This window comes from Hemicordylus capensis, chromosome 5, assembly GCF_027244095.1.
Source record: "Hemicordylus capensis ecotype Gifberg chromosome 5, rHemCap1.1.pri, whole genome shotgun sequence".
In the NCBI taxonomy this organism is placed as follows: domain Eukaryota; kingdom Metazoa; phylum Chordata; class Lepidosauria; order Squamata; family Cordylidae; genus Hemicordylus; species Hemicordylus capensis.
The window spans coordinates 52,285,229-52,306,225 of NC_069661.1; the positions used below are offsets into that span (position 1 = coordinate 52,285,229).

The following is a 20,997-nucleotide window of genomic DNA, read 5'->3' on the forward strand; positions in this document are numbered from 1 at the left end:
GAATCCAGGAATGTGGCTACATGGAGGCAATAGCGTTTAGTTTAGCACAGTCATCATTACTGTTTTTCAAGTGGGGGCCACTTTGGCAAAGAGCCATTTTCCATTGAGCTGACCACTGGACAGGACTCCTTGGTGCTGGGAGGTTGCTTTCAGAGAGATGGAGCCTGTGCTTCATAGCTCCAGGTAGAGGTGTGTAGAACCACTTTGAATCAAACTGGGTTCAATTCAAACTGAACCAGTTTGACCAGTTCAAACTCGAACTGAACCAGCCTCCAAAAAAGGTGGCCTATCCAAGTTCAAATCGAACTAGGCCCAGTCCGTTGTGGACCAGTTTGACCTAGTGCAACAACCTGAGTGGCGATGCTTGTAAAGAGGAATCCACTGAGGAATCCTTTTTACAAGCAAAGGGGAATCCTGACTTTAAATAGTTTCTAAAAGTGGCCAGTCAGGGCGACAAGAGGGCACCTTTCCGACACCAGTGCCTCAAAACTCCGACGTTCACCCCAGCAGTGTGCCCCACACAGTGGCAGCATGGTTCCAGTCCCAGAACACACAAATGGCCTCCATACGTCCGCAGAAGCCGGAATGTTGCCACCATACTGGCCGCACTGCTGGGGGGAGCACTGGGGTTTAGAGGAGCTGCAGCCACCGGCAGCATAGTGCGCTCTCACTCCCCACCCTTAGAAATCTTTTAAAGTCAGGATTCCACTTTGATTTCAACTCAGTTCGATTGAATGGACTGGACCACTGGCTGGTTCAACCAAACTGGTTCAAGTTATGGCACTTTGGTTCAAATTAGGTTCAAATTAGAACCAAACAGCCAAAAATGGTGTCATGCACACCCCTAGCTCCAGGAGAAAAGCCTGGAAGAGATACACTTCCTGACTCTGTACACATATTTCAAGATGGTGCAAGGGCTCAGGGAGTGTGTGTTTCCCTTAAAGAAGCTTTTCTCACCCTGTGCTTGGCCAAGTGCAGCACTGCATGGTGAAAATGGTCATCTCTGCATAGTGCCAGGGTGAGTAAGCAGAGTATTCAGCTTTGGCGGAAGGACCCATAAACACAGGCCCAATAAACAATTTGTTGGGGAGCCATACTTAGGGCTGACGGGGCTGCCACTGGCCACTGGGCCTTACAATAAAGAATAATGGTTTAGCATATCCACAGATTATCCTGTTCCAGGCTGAGCTGAGATCTCCACCAAAGCAGGGGTATAGAAGCCTACCAGACCTCAGACAGTTCCAAGAGCGAAAGTCAGAACCTTGGCCAATGCTAAGCATAGGAATAACAACTGGATACTGCAATCTAAGAAGAATGTTGCTCCTACAGCATCTTGCAACCAACTATCAATTTTAATAGCTACTGTTCAGGTGGAGTGAATTGTCTCCAACCCTTTCCTAGAAAAGCCTCTGTATCTTAAAGGGCCCTTGCCAGATTTCTTAAGCACTGGCTCCAACAATGCTGTGTGCAGGGTACCTTCTGCTAAGATTGGTAGGTCCTCAGGGGACTCCCAACTCAGGGAACAAAGGCAGAACTGTGTATTGGGATTCTGGTGGGCGTGCACACTCAGGTTCTTCTGATGTGGGTGGTCGCAGTGTCATGGGGTCAGCTGGGGTCTGAATAGTAGGTTCTTTTCACCCTGTCTCACCGTGAACTTTCTACCTTGTCTTCCAACTGAGCGGGATCCTGGATCCCGGATGATTGCACAGATACATCTGCTGTTTCCTTGCAAAGCTATGCATAGGTGTGACAGCTAAAACCAAGACTGATTATTTCTCCATGGCATCACCAAAGCTGGAAGAGACCCAAGGGGTACTACAACCCAACCCCATAATCATAAGCCTATAGCATGTTTGAAACATTTCTGCTCAACCTCATTTCAGCTGCAGTTTAACAAGGTTGTAGATTTAACAAGGTTCAAGTTGTGGAATGGGTCCTGCTGGAGATTGACAAAACACCTGGATGAAAAGGCACACCATTTTAGAAAAGGAAATAATCTGATATTACCAGAGTTGGAAGAACCTAATGGATGTATAACCCAAACCCTAACTTTATCATATGCTCAAAGCATTTCTGAAACATTTCTGCTCAATTTTTCCTTTGACAGCTTCAGATTGCCATCTATCCATCCTGCCTTTCTGTATACTAAGGTGGCTTACAAAATTATTGAGAACCAAACCAAGAACATAATTTCAGAACACAGTAAAACATCTTATAAACTTAACATCAGAAGCAGAATAAAACACCACAGTGGAATCAAACGTGCCAAGAAGGACCAGATCTTTAAAATGTCCAAGGAATAAAGTTGTTTTAAGGGCCCAGCTAAAAGAAGGAAACAAGGGGATCAGGGGTGGAGCCGTACATCAGTGGTGGAGCATCTACTTTGCATGCAGAAGATCCCAGGTTCAATCCATGACAACTCCGGGTGGAACTGAGGAAGACTCCCGCCTGTAGCTTTGGAGAGCTACTGACAGTCAGTGTAGACAATACTGAGCTAGATGGACCAATGTTCTGACTCAGTATAAGGCAGCTTCTTATGTTCCTATGAGTAGCTTTCTGAGAAAACCATTCCATATTTAGGTGCCACAGCCAACTCACCCATTGCACATCCATTGGTAGGGGGAGAGAATAAAGAGCCTCAAAAGTGTAGCGAAGGTCTTGGGCAGGTTCGTATGGGAATTTTTCTAAAATACCCTGTTTCCAGGCCATTTAAGGCTTTCAAGGTCAAGACCAGCACCAGAAAGGTACGTTCCTCAGTTTCTGTTATTGCTGAACCAAAACTTAGAGAATTGCCTGTAACATATAAGTGAATGCTACTCTACTGTTTGCTGTTATCCTATCCCCAGTGCTTAGTGGTGATACCTGCCTTCCTTTTCATCTGTTAAACTGTGATTCCTTATGCAAAATAGGTCTTAAATACTACCCTATTTCAATCGGTAATTTCATATAGTCAGAAAAAGCATACTCTAACATTAAAGCTTTTGTATACATCAGTACCATAAACCTAAATGCAAAGGGGACGTAAAATGACAGTGGGAAGAACTTAGAAAAAGTTTTCATTAAAGCTTAGCTTTGGGTTTTTAATCAGAAAGGAGTGATAGCTTCTGAGCTAAAAGAAAAATATTTTTTTGCTTACCAAGCCAAATCTAGCTTTACTGGCTGGCAGTAGCAGCAGCTTAGTATTTTCATCCAGCGCATTGACAAGAAACATGCTGTAACTTATTTGATCTATCAGTAACTGAGAAACAGCTTGAAAGACATTCCTTTATTCCTGTCAGAATGAATCAGACTTGTAATATCTCAGAAGATGAGACAATCGATTCATGAATATAATAAATATGCCGATTTCTATTGTTTTCTGTTAGATATGAATGCATTGATTGTTTAAGCTCCAGTGGTAATTGCACTCCCAAATAATGGCCCCCAAATATTTTTTTCAATACCTTATTTATTTCCCCCAACTGTTTTGCATCTCATTTTTGTACTTCTTATTTATTTATTTCTAATGAATCACTTCAGTACTTCTAGCATAAATATGGATAAGGAGGAAAATTCTCTTTCCCGATTTCCTTCAGTCGTCTCAATTGCTGTGTGCAGTTTACGGCAACATCTGCTTAGATAAGACTTCACTTCCTTCCCCCATTCATCCCCTGTCATAATAAAATATTGACAGAAACAATTTCTGCCGGGAAAATGGAAAGTTAATAGATAAGATGAAGCTCTACATGGTTTTTCATTAAAGTTCTGGTGAACTCCCACAACTTCTGTTGTATTTATTTAGATGATAATTTTTCAAGTATAAAAATGAACTCTACAGTCCTTCAAAGTCCCAAATTCAAAAGGTTTTAGCTACCTAGCACTGAACCAGCTCTGAGCAAGTTAATAGTGGATGTCCTGAAGCTTCCTCAGATATTTTGCATGCTTCTGTGGATTTTTAGAGGTTATGTGGCTGAGTGTGAGAAGTGGCTGGTTCAGATCTTACCTCAAGTTACCTAGGTCCCAAGTTCTCATTAGGTACCCCCCAGCTCAATGGAAAGCAGTTGGAAGGACACAATGTTCTGAAGATGATACTGTGATGGGTGGAATATTTCTTTCCTCAGGAAGACCCAGTTCTTTGTTATGATGCCTCCAAACATATTATCTTGGGGGGGGGGGGTTAAAGTTGTCCTGTTCTATTATTATTCTCCAGGTGTCTGAGCAAGTTATGCCTTGCAATAGGCATATGATCATTTGTTTTCAAAATCAATGGGGAAAGAGGTGAAATGGTTAGGGCCATATTGAAATCCCAACTTCTTTTCTAATGCTGTTTTCATTGGCAGTGGAAATGGGCAGAGGCCCCCTGCCTCTACATGCAGCATCAGTGGGCTGTTGACTGGTGCAGAAATAGCAAGCACACCTCCCTCTGTGATGGACCGCTCACTGTGCAGAATACACCACCCCCCACTGACAGAATGCATTTGATTTAAACCTGATTTGGTCCCACTGGAATACGTCGGGGTAAACATAAAGCTTAGTATTGCACCTTAAGAAGCTGTAAATTATGCCAATGGAAAGATGGAGTTCCAACAACTTATTTAGTTATATTGTTAGGATTATTAAAGAGCTTCAGGAAGTAACAACTTGAAAATGAACTCTGTGCCATCATCTCACCTCATTGCTACTTTTGTCATAAAATAAATTAATTTTGTACTTTTTCTGTTCCCATTACCTTGGTTGTCAAAGAGGGAGCTATCAAAATTCTAATAGCACCTGATGTACTTATGTAATTATTGTCTTATGCTCTACAACTTTGACATTTTCAATTTTGCTCTTGATCTGCTGATTAGTTAGTTCTCTCCTATAAGACCATTTTCTCATTAGCTTCCTTCCAAGCAAAACCAGGTAACAGAAAAGTCAGCACCTGTCTATTATAAATGTTTTGTGAGTGTTTGGCTTGCCAACTCCTGAGGGAGCAGAGTAATGCAGAGGCTTCACCTCATGCAAGCTGCTCAGCCATTGAGGTTGGTGGTGATGCCAAACCAAGGAAGGGTTCCATTCCATTCCATCTCACTGCCAAGCCTCAGCGGATTGATTGACTACCCCCCTCTTATTCAAACATGCCCAAAGCCACTGACCAGTTACATCATCCCTCCTTCTGTCCCTGCCCACACTGAACTTGCCAGCTGTGACCAAACAACTCCACTGAGCAATAGGGATGTGCATGGAATGGATTTTGCATTTTGTTTCAAGCTTGAAACAAAATGCAGATGGCTGAAACATTTTCAAAGTTTTTACAATGGAGGGAAGAAAGAAGTGGAGTCCCCCAGGGATTTACACTGGGACCAGTGCTCTTTACATTTTCATAAATGATCTAGAAGTTGGGGTAAGCAGAGAAATGGCCAGGTTTGCAGATGACACTAAACTATTTAGGGTAGTGAAATCCACAACAAATTGTGAGGAGCTCCAAAAGGATCATCCAAACTGAGTGAGTGAGCAACAAAATGACAAATGCAGTTCAATGTAAGCAAGTGCATATACACTGATAGGGTCTGAGCTGTCGGTGAGTCATCAGGAGATCTTGGAGTCATATTGGACAGTTTGTTGAAAGTGTCAAATTCTATGCTAGGGATCATTAGGAAAGGAGATTGAAAATAAAAAAGCTAATATTATAATGCCCTTATACAAATCGATGGTGCAGTCACATTTGGAGTACTGCGTACAGCTTTGGTCATCGTATCTTAAGAAGGACATTGTAGAACTGGAAAAAACGCAGAAGAGGGCAACCAAGATGATTAAAGGCCTGAAGCACCTTCGTTATGAGGCAAGGCTACAGCTTTAGAGGCAACTTCAGGGAGACATGATAGAGATATATAAAATTATGCATGGTGTAGAGCAAGGGTGGGGAACCTTGGCACTCCAGCTGTTGTTGAACTACAACTCCCCTCATCCCCAGCCACAATTATTGTGGCTGGGGATGATGGGAGTTGTAGTTCAACAACAGCTGGAGTGCCAAGGTTCCCCACCCCTGGTGTAGAGAATGGGCAGAGATAAATTTTTCTCCCTCTCTCACAACACTAAAAATTGAGTCATCCCATGAAACTGAAGGATGAGAAATTTAGGACAAACAAAAGGAAGTACTTTTTTCACACAGTGCACAATTAATCTATGGGATTCTCTGCCACAGGATGTGGTGACAGCCACTAGTCTGGATGGCTTTAAAAGGGGCATAGACAAATTCATGGAGGACAAGTCTATCGATGATAGTGGTGATAGGCCACCTCCAGCCTCAGAGGCAAGATGCCTCTAATACCAGTTGGAGGGGAGCAACAGCAGGAGAGAGGGCATGCCCTCACCTCTTGCCTATGGACTTCTCAGAGGCATTTGGTAGGCCACTGTGTAAAAGAGGATGCTGGACTAGATAGGCCTTGTGCCTGATCTAGCAGGGCTGTTCTTATGTTCCTACATTTCATCAAAATAGCAGTTGACCTGGTTGTTTTGACAGAACAAACCTTGAAAAGTTTTGAGTGTTTCAGCCATAGGGAACAATGGAGAAACTTCAAACACCCCATTGTTCCCCATGGGGAGTTCCTAGTGAAAGCAAAGTGGGTTGGGTGGTAGCACATGATGGGTGCTAGCTACCACCCAACCCACAAAAAAGTGGGCAAGCAGGCAATTTAAAATGAATTTTTAACCTTTCTCCAAAAACCCCTTGGGGGACAGCCAATGGAGGCACAGCTGCCCAATACAACACTTGATTTGTATAATAACAAGCCAACCAAGAAACAAGGAGATCACAAGTCATTAGGAAGCCAGTGCCAGAAATCCAATCAGCAAGGGACAAACAGGCCTCCAAAATGGCGCTCAAAATGTTGAAATGTTTCAATCAAAATGAGGTTGTTTTGTTTTGAACTCGAAACAAGTTGTTTATTTAAAGTTCATTTTGTCTTGAACTTCAGACACTCAAAATGGCCTGTTTCAAGTTGGAACGTTTCAACGTCGAAACGTTTTACACATTCCTACTGGGCAACCTCCTAACCACACAGACACAAAATCAGACTGAAGAGATGCTCATAACAACAGGGCCTTTTTAGCATTCCAAGGGCTTACTGGTAACATGCTCACACCACCACCTTCTCCTCATGCATCACATCTAGGAATTCTCACTACTAAGACTACTCACTACTCACTCTCTAAGTTCTTTATGGTTTTCAACCAATATTTACAACATCCTTACATCCAGGAATACAGCCATAGCTGCTTTGAGATTTTATGTGTTTGGAAAAGCAGTATTTATTGATGATGATGATAATAATGGAACAGTGGAACACCCAAAAGAATGAACTGGAAAATTCATACACATGCATCGGAGATGGAGCAGTGAGATAGCCAGCCACTTCACTGTTCCATATCCATGGTATGCGCATGCCTTTTCTAAGTCAATTCTTCTGGGAAGAACCATGGTTCCCCATTAGCTGGAATCCTAGTTAGTTGGAATTCTATTCTTTCATGTGGCTATGGAGGGGGAAGTAGTAGGGAGGGAGGTCATCTGAAATTCTCCATTGATGCCAGCAGGGTAGAGTTTACTTTTCCCCCTTTTGACAACCTTCCCTTCCCCTGGAAGCACTCTGTTGCACCTAAAGCTATGCCCCTGAGGGTTTTTCAGCCATCAAGGATGTATTTTGGAGTGGCACAGAGCAATTCTGGGGAAGTAGAGGTCATCAGGGTTTGACCTACCCTACACAAATGCCAAATCTGCATTACTCTGGAACACAGCACCAACGCCAGTATGTTTCATGAAGCACTCACCCTTTGTAAATCAGGATGTCAGCTATGGTGACTAGTATTAATTACTTACCAGTTACATGAAAACTATGTGCAGAAATATGATGAATGCATGTGATTGACACATGTGTATCTGCACTTTTTTGCTGCTGCCTGTTTCATCTAATTCAGACATTGAATGCTTTACAGTATCTATTGATTGTTCCACAAATTCTTCACCAGCTACCTTGGTCAAAAAGGTTGTTTTGATCTATCGTTAAGTGTACCATTATTTTATTACATTGATAGATGTGTGTGTTTTTAAAGGTACAGAGCTTGCTGTATTTTATGCTAAACCAATAATGCATTTTTCCTTCTAAGGACCTATGGTAACTTAAAAGCATTCATGAATCAATGGGACAAAGCAAGAGCAACTTGTGAAGGACTAATGCCATAATTTGCCTCCTTCTAGTAGGGTATAGATGTACTACATGGCATCAGAGAGATAAATTCCCAGATTGTCCCTTAATTCTCAGCTCTTCTACTCTTGCTGGTACAAAGCAGCAGACAGTATGTCTAGTCCTTTGTAAACAGTATAAATTCCCTATTCTTCAGTGAATCATTAGGTCATAGAGTACATATCTATACGGTAGCATGAGTGACTTGATTGGATAGTTGGAGCACTCAAGAAGTTTTTTAAAGTCCTGTTTTTATTTTTATAAAAACAAATCAATTATCTTTATTTTAAAGCCCTATTGGATCCGAAACAACCATTACTGCAGCTTATCAACTGCCAAGGCACATCAAATATATCATTTAAAATTCTAATGGTTGCCAAATACTTTGGCCGTGGTCCAGCAATCTCTAAACATACTTAACTATTTTACAGGAGCCAGGAGGAGTGGAGAATGGCTGAAATAAACCTATTAAAGATACAGATTGCTTTCAAATATTGTTAAGCCTCTCTCTCCCTCCCTCCCTCCCTCTAATCACAGGTCATTTTTTGTTGCTGTGGATGACTATGACTCTTTGGCTCCTATTCCAAACCTCATCAAATCCAGCCTTATACACGGTGGGCAGCTTTCTCTTGACACCTCTCATATGTAAATAGAAGACAGAATTCAGATCTCAAAGTAGAATACACCCATATCTACATATCAGGCTATAAAGGCAGTCCTTATAGCTGAATCGAGCTGGACAAATAGTCACTCTTTAATGACTTTAACAGAGGCTCTCCTATATTTAGCAGTGGCAGGACAACTATTCATCCCAGCATAGCATCTCTTCTAGGCCCTGTTGCTGGTATCTCCCTTGAGTTACCTTTTAGATTGTGATCATCTTTGGGACAATCCATGATCTTCCCTTCCTTTTGCCATGTAAAAAGGTTGGGAATTTTTAAAAAAGGAATATACATTTTCTAAATAATTCTAAACAACACACTATTATTGTGTTTAACATGGTCTGAAATACCATCTCTGCTCACCAAGAGGTGGGGAAAGATTTTTTCTGTGATTCTCCCCATGAATACCAGGGATCCAACATGCAGAATCATGGGGAGAATCTCTCCTCAACTGTAGCTGAGGATTGATATGTCTCTTCAACAAACACTGACTTTGTATCCTGCCTACAGTGCAACACCTGATACTTGCTTTAATACTGTGTTTATTATTTAGGCTGATTTCTAAAATGTTCCAACTCAAGCAAGGAAGGAGGTAAATTTAATCCAAAATAGTATTTTTCCTTACCAGACCACAGCCCTTTGCAGATATGCTATCCATGCAGAACAAACACCCCATAGGAGAGAGCCATGCAGTGGGGGCACTGATGTAATGAACTTGGCATGTCTAGTATAGGGCTGTTCAGCTTTGGCCCTCCAGCTGTTTTTGGACAACAACTCCCATAATCCCCAGCCACAGTGGCCCATAGCCAGGGATTATGGGAGTTGCAGTTCAACATCTGCAGGGGACCCGACAATGAGCAGCCCTGGTCTAGTAACATGTTGGAACAATCAACTGTAAGTCCCAATCAACTGTTATGAGAAAAGTGTAGCAGACAAACTATGTATTATGTGCAACATTTTTTAAGCAGCAATAATAATAATTAGCTAACCTTTCATTAAACTCCACTGAATAGGGGTGTTCAGAAAACCAGGTAGCCCAATTCACTTCAAGTCCAGACTGGATTCAAACTGGACTGGGCATGTTCAGTTTTGCACCCCCGCACCAACAGACCCCTGGCTCAGCTTGAATTTGAGCCAGCCTGGGGCGGAGGTCAGCTCAAGGTCAACCTGAACTGGGCCCGGTCCAGCTTGATGGTGAACCGGCTTGGGTTGGGGCCGGTTTGTACATCCCTACCACTGAATGGCAGCCTAGACTGTGCCGTTTTTGCCAATGGAGAAGAAAATAAAGCATAACAAAGATTTCTGGCCTTGGGCCTGAAGACAGACTATCAGAATGAGCAGAGTGTGTTAAAGAGGAGCAAATACATGTGCAGTCAGACATTTCCTTTGTTGAAAAGACAAGTTTCAGAACATTCCAAACTAATCTAAAGCCACAGCATATGTAGATATGAAATTTACATTTCTGGAAGCAAAATTTACACTTCTGGAACAGCCCCACCACCACCACCCAAGTCCTGCTATACTGCCTCATCGTAGGGGGTGTGTGTGTGTTCCTGGGAGGGATGAGTGAAGTACATCAGGAGGTATACTCCCAGTTGGGTCACCCAAAGCGCGAAGGCTGCCCAGCAAAGCAAGCAGGCACCTATATTGGGCAGCAGCGATATAGGAAGGTGTTGGAAGTGGACGATCCCTTCAGTGACAATGACAAAGGCATCATTTCATACTGCACGGGAGAAGGCAATGGTAAACTATTCCTGTATTTTACCAAGAAATCCACATGAATAGACAAAATTGGATCTATCTATGTGGTTGCTAAGAGTAGACACTGACTTGGTGGCACTTAAGTAAGAAAGCAAGCAAGCAAATTCATTCTAAATAGCTCAGGGGGGGAATTATGAAACATCTTAAATTTTGAGATGGGGCATGGGGGTGTTGATAAAGGGCAGCATTCTCCATGTTTTCAACTCTGCTACAGGCTTGGGTACATACAAAATGCAATCAAAGCCAAAAAGATCTTATTAATGTGACTTTCATGTCATTGGCCCTTTGTTGAATTTTACCAAGAACTTCTCTTCTCTTAGCAGTAATCCATCATAAACCATACATTTTAAAATCTTCATTTCTTCAGTTATTTCTTGGACCACCATTGCCAGCTCATGCTGTATTAACTTAATGCTTTTTTTTAATCTGGGCCACACTCTAGTTATTTGATTTCCTTAGTGCATATTTTGCTTGAGGTAAAATTAGTAGAAGCTTGCTCAAGCACTTTAATGATTATATTCTTGGTTTTTTAATATGAAATAATGTATTGGGTAGTATTTCATGAGGTACTCCTAGTCAAAAGTCCTGAAGAAATGAATAAATCAGGGATATGTTATGAGGAAAATAGTTTCCATGGACTCCATTTTGGTTCTGATTATTTGTGAATGAAGTTTCCATCCCCTGGACAAATGAGTTTGTCACAAAAGTGTTATCCTTTTTTTAAGATGGTTCATGGAATATTAAAGCATGACTATGCCTAAAAATGTTAGAATGTCCTATGCACCTCAAAAATCGAAAACTCAAATTGCCTCCCTGCAATTGATTGGAGACCAATTGATTGGGTTGGTGATGTATGTGTTACAAGAAGAGAGTGACAGACCGAAGAAAAAAAACTGGACTGGTGATGTATTGACAAAACAAAAATAAACAAAATCAAAGGTTCTTGCCATTTTAATTCACACAAGTCTATCCATTGTTACTCCAGCCTCTCCTGTAGATCCAATGAGCAGATATGTTAGGATCAAACTATGCATTGTGTTAAACATATAGTTTGGCCTTGTATTTTTTTTTTTTTAAATACTGTAAATAGTAATCAAGTGGTAGTCCCAGGAGGGGAACTACATGTAAAAAGGAAGAGTTTTATTCTTTCTTTTGTACTATAGTCCTGACAAAAATAGCCCCCAAGTTGTTCTTGCCTTGGAAAGGATGCAGCCATTGGTGCCAGAGGCAGCTTCACTTGAATACAGAGATAGCACCTGAGGGCATCCATAATTATGAGTACTATAACACAAGGAGAAAGGCTTATACCCTGCTCCTGTACACCAAAGTCCTAATCTTGTTTGATCTTCTCCATAGCTACAATTTACTATTATCTCTAGGGATGTGAACGGATCCGGCTCGGAGGCCCTTTATGGGCCTCCGAACTGATTCGAAGAACTGGCGGTTCTGCTGGTTCGATGGCAGCGTAGGTGCCGTTTTAAGAGTGGGGGAGGGTGTACTTACCCCTCCCACCGCTTCTCCCTAGCCGGCGTCCATTTCTCTAACAGCTAATTGGAGAGGCAGCATACCTCCCTGCTGCCCCGTTGCCCCTGTTGGCCGGAAGTTCCAGACACGCCTGAGTCTTATAGACCTCTATCATGTCTCCCCGAAGTCATCTTTTTTCCAAATTAAAAAGCCCCAGTTGTTGTAGCCTTACCTCATAAGGGAGGTGCTCTAGGCCCCTGTTCATCTTGGTTGTCCTCTTCTGCACCTTTTCCAGTTCTACAATGTCCTTTTTTAGATGTGAGGACCAGAATTGTACACAGTACTCCAGGTGTAGCTGCACCATCATTTTGTATAAGGGCATTATAATATTAGCAGTTTTATTTTCAATCCCCTTCCTAATGATCCCTAGCATGGAATTGGCCTTTTTCACAGCTGCAGCACATGAAGTCGACACTTTCAACGAGCTGTCCACCACGACCGCAAGATCCCTCTCCTGGCCAGTCACTGACAGCTCAGTTCCCATCAGTATATATGTGAAGCTGGAGTTCGTAACACTTTCTGTGGTCTGGAAGCATACTGTAAGATCAGAAATATGTTCCTGACCTTGTTCTAGATGGTTTAAAGCACAAAACAAACCAAGAATTTAACATATAAAAATCTGATTTAAAATATCAAACACCAACTAACTAAAAAGCTTGGCTGAAGAGATGTGTCTTTCTTGGGTGAAGAGATGTGTTCCTAAAAGCCAACATGGATGGATCAGCTCTAATCTCACCAGGCAGGAAGTGCATTCCACAGTCCTGTAAGCATGAATAGGATAACAACAACAACCACCTACAACTTTATTTGTTAGCCACCCCATAACAAGGCAAAGGGCTGGTTCATCACTTAAGGAACATACAAACAAAAGAATAGCCCTGCTGGATCAGGCCCAAGGCCCATACAGTCCAGCATCTTGTTTCATTCACACAGTGGCCCACCAGATGCCTTGGAGAAGCCCACCTGTAAGAGCTGAGAGCATGCCCTCTCTCTTGCTATTGTTCCCCTGTAACCGGTATTTAGAAGCATCTGGCCTCTGAGGCGGGAGGTGGCTAGCGACCAGACTAGTAGACACTGATAGACTTGACCTCCATGAATTGTTCTCTGGGAGGCTCAGAACAACATGACAGTAAAAAGCATAGACTAAAAACACATTAAAAAATTACAGCACAAAACAGAAAATACAAAATGCAATATAAAACATTTTTGAAACATCTTTTTGTAATCAATTTCAAAAAGCCTGAGTGGGCAGAAAAGTCTTTACCTGGTGTCTAAAAGAACAAAGTGACTGACCATGCCAGGCAAGCCTCAATAGGGAGGGTATTGCATAGATTATGCTGCACAAAGTTTATGTGAAGAAAATGGTGGGTCCCTTCCACTGTTCCCGCTAACAGGGATTCCCAAATGTTGTTCACTACAGCTCCCAGCATCACCAGCTGCAATGGCCTTTGGCTGGGAATTATGGGAGTTGTAGTGAACAACATCTGGGAATCCGTGTTAGAAGGAACAGTGGTCCTTTGTTATCTGCATACACAAACTTAAAAATACCATCCTCAAGAACCAGAGTTAGGAAGTTCTGAACAGGATGAAGTGAGCACTGTGTTTTGCAGTCATTTGCCAGAAGGTAAAGGAATTCTGGATAAGAGAAAAACATACCAAAAATCTCCAAGTTATCACAGATGAACAATATAGTAACCTTGCAAATTAAACCAGGAAATGTTTCGGAGAACAATAGCACATTTTTTAATGATATGACAAAGTCGTTTCCAGGCTGGAAAATGTTTTTGACAAAGTTCCATATCTGAGGTTAATGACAATATCTAAGGGCAGGAACTATGAAGTAAAAAAGAATGCTGGCAAAGGGAATGAGAGAGCGGGAAGACATATACAAATAGTTCCAAGTTCTAAATGGGTAATCCTATTTTGGAAGGATCCATAAAAAATGAAGAAGCATGAAAACAGAAAAATGCAGAGATAAAAATTAAAGACTCCCATCTGCTTTGCCATGTAGGAATAAAGGGAAAAAAGATTAAAAGGCAAAGAAATACTCAGAACAAGTTTAGCATTTGCAAATGCAGGGGTCCAAAAATATCAGCTTGGCTTACTAGTCCATCTGTCCTTACTATCCAATCCACCCCTCTGGCATGTGTGGAGGCCTTTCAGAAAAAGTAAGGGTTTCTCCAATGGTGGTATGGAGAAGTGAAGAGAAAGCATATATCTCTTCTACTGTTTGTTTAATTTTAGCTCAGTGGTAGAGAACCTGCAGAAGGCCCCAGGTCCAATGACCAGCATCTCTAGGGTGCTTTCCAGATTGAATCGAGACTGTGAGCTCTACAGTGGTAAAATGTTTCAGCATGGCAGGATCCTATTGAAAACATAAATACAGGGTGGTAGCCATTTGTTACGCAAAGCCACCAGCAGGGGGAGCAATCCTTTCTAGCTTGCACAAACCTCCTAAGCCCTCTTACAATAAGAAAAAACAGCTGTTTTCCCGCAATGTGCACATGCAGCATTGTAGCACTGAAACGCAAAGATAAATCCCGAAAGCAGGCATTGGAAATGTGAATGGAACCTTGCTGACAGCGCAGGGACTGTGATGTCGAGACACAGGCAGTACAGAAGCACACTTAGTGGACACATAGTGATGCTGTGGTCGCATGCAATCTGGAAAGCAACCTGGTAGGGTTGGGAAAGACTCCTGCCTGAAACCTTGGAGAAGCTGCTGCCGGTCTGTGTAGACAATACTGAGCTGGATGAATCAATGGTCTGACTTGGTATAAGGAAGCTTCCTTTGTTCCTGTGATGTCACAAGACTCTGGTAGTGGCTGCACGCTTCTCCTCCTGCCATATCACCTCTTATGTTCCCTGCTGGGTGGGAGCACCTAGCATGTCTTACTGCACTTTCTTGCAGCTGGGTAAGGCGGCAAGTAAGTCTTGCTGTCCTTATCCATGATGGTGGCAGTAGCAAGTCCTGCTCCACACAGTGGTGGCAGCAGCATTAGGGACAGAAGACGTGTCTTATGGTGGTGACCTGAATCTTTCTCACCAGAGGCCAAGGGGCATTTGGCCTGTGGCAGCCTGGTAAATGTTGATGCCTTCATGGATCCCTACCAAGTACTGTGATGACAGGATCTGTATTTTATGGTTGATTCTTGACTTTGGCTGACATCCAGACTAATGGAACTCCAGTGCAGTACATTCTAGCATAAGGTTGTGGTAGTACAAATGGGGCGAGGTGACGGGGGGAGAGCCAGCATGGTGTAGTGGTTAAAGGATTTGATTGGACTGGACTGAGGAGACCTGAGTTCAAATTTCCATTCAGCCATAAAACTCACTCGGTGACTCTGGGCCAGTTACTTATCCCTCAGCCTAATGTACCTCACAGGGTTGTGGTGAGGATAAACAACAAACTATGTACACTGCTCTGGACTCCTCAGAGGCAAAGCAGGACATAAGTGTGGATTTTGTTTTTTTAAAAAAGATCTCCCCTTCCTTCCTCTGGTGTCTGCACTTGAAGAAAATCTCTCCCTGAGCCTCTAGGACATATTTCCAGGTAGCACAGGGTAGCAAAAGAGATTAGGAGATAGAGTCCTGAAACTGGTCCCAACGCATTATATAATAAGTTTGTTCACATGGCCATTATATCCAATGCATTATATAATAAGGTTGTTCACATGGGGTCTGGGGGGAAGGCAGGATCCTCATCCTACCTACTCCCCCGCACATGACTGCTGGATCCCTGGAGGTGCCACCACTTGCACACTCACATGATTGGTGCTGCAGTGAGAAGTGCATCAATGCAGAGACTGAGGGAAGGACTCCTGGACTCCAGGAATCCCACAGTACACTGTACTGCTTGGGCAGTGCATTATAGGAATCCCTGAGGCCGTGTGCTCCATCCCCTAGCCTCTATGGACAAAATGGTGGCCAGTAGCCCAGTCGTCCGGACGTATGGGGAGTGGGGTAAGAGGGTGCATGCCCCCCTACCTTCCTTTTAGCCCGAGATAAAAGTCCAGGCTAACCAGTCAAGGAGTATCGGGATCGGGACCTATCCGAGTGCTTCTCATGTCTAGCTTTACCCAAGCTTGGGCAGCCTACTTGGGTAGAGCTGGTCATGATAATGACCTTAAAATAATATTTGAAAGTCAACACAGATTAAAATACATGAGACACGATAAAAACAATAGTATAGAACAGTTGTTATTAAAACAAATTATGAAAATTAATTCTGATTAAAAGTTTGCAAGAACAGTCTTCCTTGATGAATCTTGAGAGTCTTCCTGAAAACAGAGAAGGAGATGTTCTTATTTCAACAGGGAGCACATTCCAAAGCCCTGGGTCAGCCACAGAGAAATCCCAGTCCTGGGTTGCCACCAAACGAGCTGGTGGCAACTGTAACTGGACCTCTTCCGAAGATCATAACAGGTGGCAGGGTTTATGACAAAGGAAGCACTCTCTTAAAAAGCCTGGACCCATGCCATTAAGGGTTTTATAAATAATAACCAGCACTTTGTATTTCACCTGGAAATGTATCAGCAGCCTGTGCAGTTTTTTTCAAAACCGGTGTTATATTGTCCCTTCGGGTTGTCCCAGGGACAAATATGGCTGCAGCATTCTATAACAATTGTAGTTTCCGGACTATGTACAAAGGCAGCCCCACATAGAGTGCATTACAGTAGTCAAGCCTGGAGGTTACCAGCATATGTACAGCATATGTTTTAAGGTCATTCACCGCTAGAAATGGATGTAGCTGATGTAGCAGCTGAAGCTGATAAAAAGCGCGTTTGGCCACTGCCTCAACCTGAGAAACCAGGGAGAGCTTTGGGTCCAGGAGCACTCCCAAGCTACGTACCTGATCTTTCAGGGGGGAGTGTAACCCCATCCAGAACAGGCAGATCTCAACCATCACTCAGGTCCCAACTCCCCCACAGTCAGTACCTCCATCTTATTTGGATTCAGCTTCAGTTTGTTATCCCTCATCCAGCCCATTACGTCCTCCAGGCAGACATTTAGCGAAGATATGCCATTTTCTGATGCGGTCGACATGGAGAAGTAGATCTGGGTATCATCAGCATATTGATAACACCCTGAACCAAACCTCCTGATGATCTCTCCCAGCGGTTTCATGTATATGTTAAGGAGCATTGGAGACAGAATGGAGCCTTGTGGAAACCCCACACTTTAGTTCTTGCTTTGCAGAACAACAGTCTCCAAGCAACACCATCTGGAATCTACCAGAGAAGAAGGAGCAGAACCACTATAAAACAGTGCCACCCAATCCCACCTCCCTCCGGCGGTCCAGAAGGATACTGTGGTTGATAGTATCAAAGACCACAGAGAGATCCAAAAGGATCAGCAGAGTCACACTCCCTCTGTAGATAGCCAGTTGGAGATCATCCATCAGGCTGATCAAGGCAGCCTCAACCCCATAGCCCACACAAAAGCCAGTTTGAAATGGCTCTAAATAATCTGCATCATCCCAAACTGCCTGAAGCTAGAGGCTACCACCCACTCAATCACCTTGCCCAACCATTTAGATGTTCCTGCTGACTTGTGGACTGGAAATATTTATTACACTGTCACAAATGGGAATGTGGTAATAGGAGCTTTTGTATGTGAGGACCAAAATCATCATGAGCAGTCACTCTGTATGCAGTTAAGAGAGTCTGACAGAAACAGCATTGAGTTTTCCTGTGATGAGGAAATGAGGAACCTGGACTGATATTGTTTGGGACTAACACTCCTTGACCTTGCTTTACACCTCTGTAGCACTGGCTCAGCTTGTACATACATCTGTCAATGAGCAGATTTCTCTTCCAAAAGAAACTGAACTCGTAAAGTCTGTCCTGAATCTTCTTTGCACCAGGAGGATGGTGCACAAAACAATACTTTAATGGCTTTTTCCCAAACCAGTTGAGCTCCCCAAAATCTTGTTAAATCCTGCTTGACATTCTTGCTAGATTCCTCGCTATCCTTGCTCAGATTATTCAAAGACTGCAATATGCATATCCTCTCCAGAAAGATGTGTTCACTGAATCTGAGCTGCTATTCATTTGTATCATATTTTCCCCTTTTCTTCCCAAGCTCCAGGCATGACAATGTTTGCTGCAGAAACCTGGGCTACGTTGGAGAATTGAAAACTGCAATTAAGGCAACAAACACCCACCATCACAGACCATGATCAGCCGGAAACACAACATGCATAGGCTTTGCCCTAGGGCGGTAGCACCGGTTTCATAATAGGTTCTATGCAAATCTGGCAGAGATGGATAAGAAAATGTGATGCTGAACACCACTGATATTTCAGAAAATTAAATAAAAGCAACACTAAGCTTGTAACTGGAAAACATTTGTTGTGGCAGCAGCAACAACAATCTTGCATCTTGGGCTTGTTTTTTGTGGTTTGCATTGCTTTTGTCAGAATAAAAATTACCCCTCATACTAATTTCTTTTTTAAAAAAAAAAATTACTACTGATTAATAGTAGTTAATCAGTTCCCAGTCAAAACTGCGCTAAGCCCAAATTAAAAAATATATATTTTAAATTATTTACTTGAATGAATGAATGAATGAATGAATGCTTTGCCTTACTACACTGGAGAACAATATTATTATTACTATTACGATTATATTTCTATACCACTTTTCCATGGGAATGTTCTCAAGGTGGTTTACATAGAAAAAGAATACTAATAAGATAGTTCCCTGTCCCCAAAGGGCTCACAATCTAAAAATAAATGAAGTAGACAGCAACAAGAGCCATAGCAAAGACGTCATGGAGGGGTCGGACAGGGGTAATTGCTCTTCCCCCACTAAAAATAAAGAGAATATCCCCTTTGAAAGATGTCTCTTTGCCCTGTTGGCTGGGGTTAGAAAATGAAATATGTAGAAAAAAGATGTAGGAAAAGATGCCAGAAGAAGGTAGGTAGTGGACAGAGGCATAACTAGGAAAAATAGCGCCTAGGGCAAGCACTGAAATTACACCCCTGTCCAAACAGGAATGATGGGACTTGTAGTCAACAATATCTGGAAATCCCTGTTAAAAGGAACACTGTACCATCTAGACATGGTTGTTGATCAAAACCTGAAAACATGAGCCATCTCCGTAAAAGACTTAGAACAACAGTCAGGAGTTATGCGAGGATTCCAAGTGTCATTTTCTCTGTCTCCTCTCATTCTTTTTAAAAAAACACGACTTTGTCCTAGAGGATCACCTGCCCAAATAGCCACTAGCAAAATAGGGGAAGAAGAAGGTGGTGGGGTGTGTGTGTGTGTGTGAGTGTGGGTGTCTATAAACCAGTGAATGATTCATGCCAGCCTTTGTCTTATGATGACTGTTGGCTCATGATGGGGTATATGTGCATTCACCACACCAGTGCTTACTTTGACACCAAGAGGGAGGAGGATACATTAGTTTGCCACACTAGACAGAGGAATTTGCAACAGGAGCAGACAGCCAAGTTCTGCCAGGGCCAAAACCAGCCCCTGCCAGACTAAGAAATCATTGTAATTTGCCCCTTCCTGTCACAAGCAGTGTGCTGTTCTTTTATTATTGACTCTAACTCTCAGATATCCCAGTCATGGATGGAAAATTCAGGGTCAATTTACAAGAGACACATTTTCTACATAGAAGTTTCTTCTGTGCAGGTGTTGTGCAGAAACCCACGTTTAGTGACCGTCAGGGGCATAGCAAGGTTGGAATGGGCCAAGATGAGATTTTAAAATGGGCCCCCAGCCCCTCAAAGTCCAGGGCCTCCTCACACCCCAGGCCCCGAAGGATTTAAGTCTGATATTTCAAAATAAGTATGCTACCTGGAAATACATTTCACTGAATACACACATGCACACTTCACAGTATATAGTGATATACATTGAGTACTATATATCTGTGCTACTTTTAATACCTAGAACACACTAGCAATGCTAATTATTAAAATGGCCCCCTCGCTGAAGATTAGCAAAGGAGATTTTCAACCATGCAGGGTGAGCCTATGTTTGTTTTCTCAGAATTCTGAACAAATTCAGTAAAGTTTGATTCCAGGAGGTTTTTCACACGAGGCTTTTAAAGCGCTTTAACACACATCTCCTCTGGAATGGAGATGCTGTATTCACATGTTGGCCAGTTTTACCCTGAAGTCCCTGCAAGTTATTGGAGAGCAGTTCACACACAAGAAAAATAAAATAAAAGCACAGCACATGCTTCACAGTTCTCACTCAGACCTTCTGGGTTGCAAAACAACTTGAACATAAGTGCATTTATGAATGGATGAATGAATGAATAAATAAATATTTGTTCCAGAAGTTTTTGTAATTTTCTGACATGAAACAAGCCACTTATAGGCCTTTTTAGATAGTTTTTGTTTTTAAAGCCAGCACATTTTTCAGTCTGTTTTAAATTAAATATTCAGATTTCTCAGTCTCGCCCCACCCCCCATATCAAAGCCCTATGGCAAGCAGATCCCTATATTGGGGGGGGGGGTTAACCACAAAAGGAATTCACAGCCTACCTGGCAAAGGCTGTACTGGATGGTCTGGGCAGAGGGTCTGCTGCAGGGAACTCTGTCTGTCTCCTTCCTGGCTTCCTGCCTCCCTTCAGGCCTGCCGAGTTCAGGCTTCAGGGAGGCCTACTCGGAGGCCTCTCTGGAAGCCCCACCCACCCCCCAATCAGCTGACAGGCGGCAAGAGAAGAGCTCTGCAGTTTGCAGGCTGCTCCGATCCTAGGCCTCGCCGATCAGCCGGAGCTGGAGGCAAGTGGCTGAGGGGCCATGGGGCTGGGCAGGTGGGCAATGGGGTGGAGGTGGCAGGAACTGGTGTGGCGCCCCCACCTCAGTGGCACCTAGGGCATGTGCCCTG

The 20,997-nt window shown here is 42.9% G+C and overlaps 1 long non-coding RNA gene across 2 annotated transcripts in view; it reads right to left on the reverse strand.

Annotated features, from left to right (window-relative positions):
- The window catches only part of LOC128327649 (uncharacterized), a 130,588-nt gene extending 109,843 nt beyond the window's left edge, over positions 1-20,745 (reverse strand). The window contains exon 1 of one of the 2 annotated variants that reach the window (XR_008308720.1): positions 20,652-20,745. This is a non-coding gene — a long non-coding RNA (uncharacterized LOC128327649). The remainder of the gene's footprint in view (positions 1-20,651) is intronic. The other variant, XR_008308721.1, reaches the window with a different exon arrangement.
- Between the last annotated feature and the right edge of the window lie 252 nt (positions 20,746-20,997).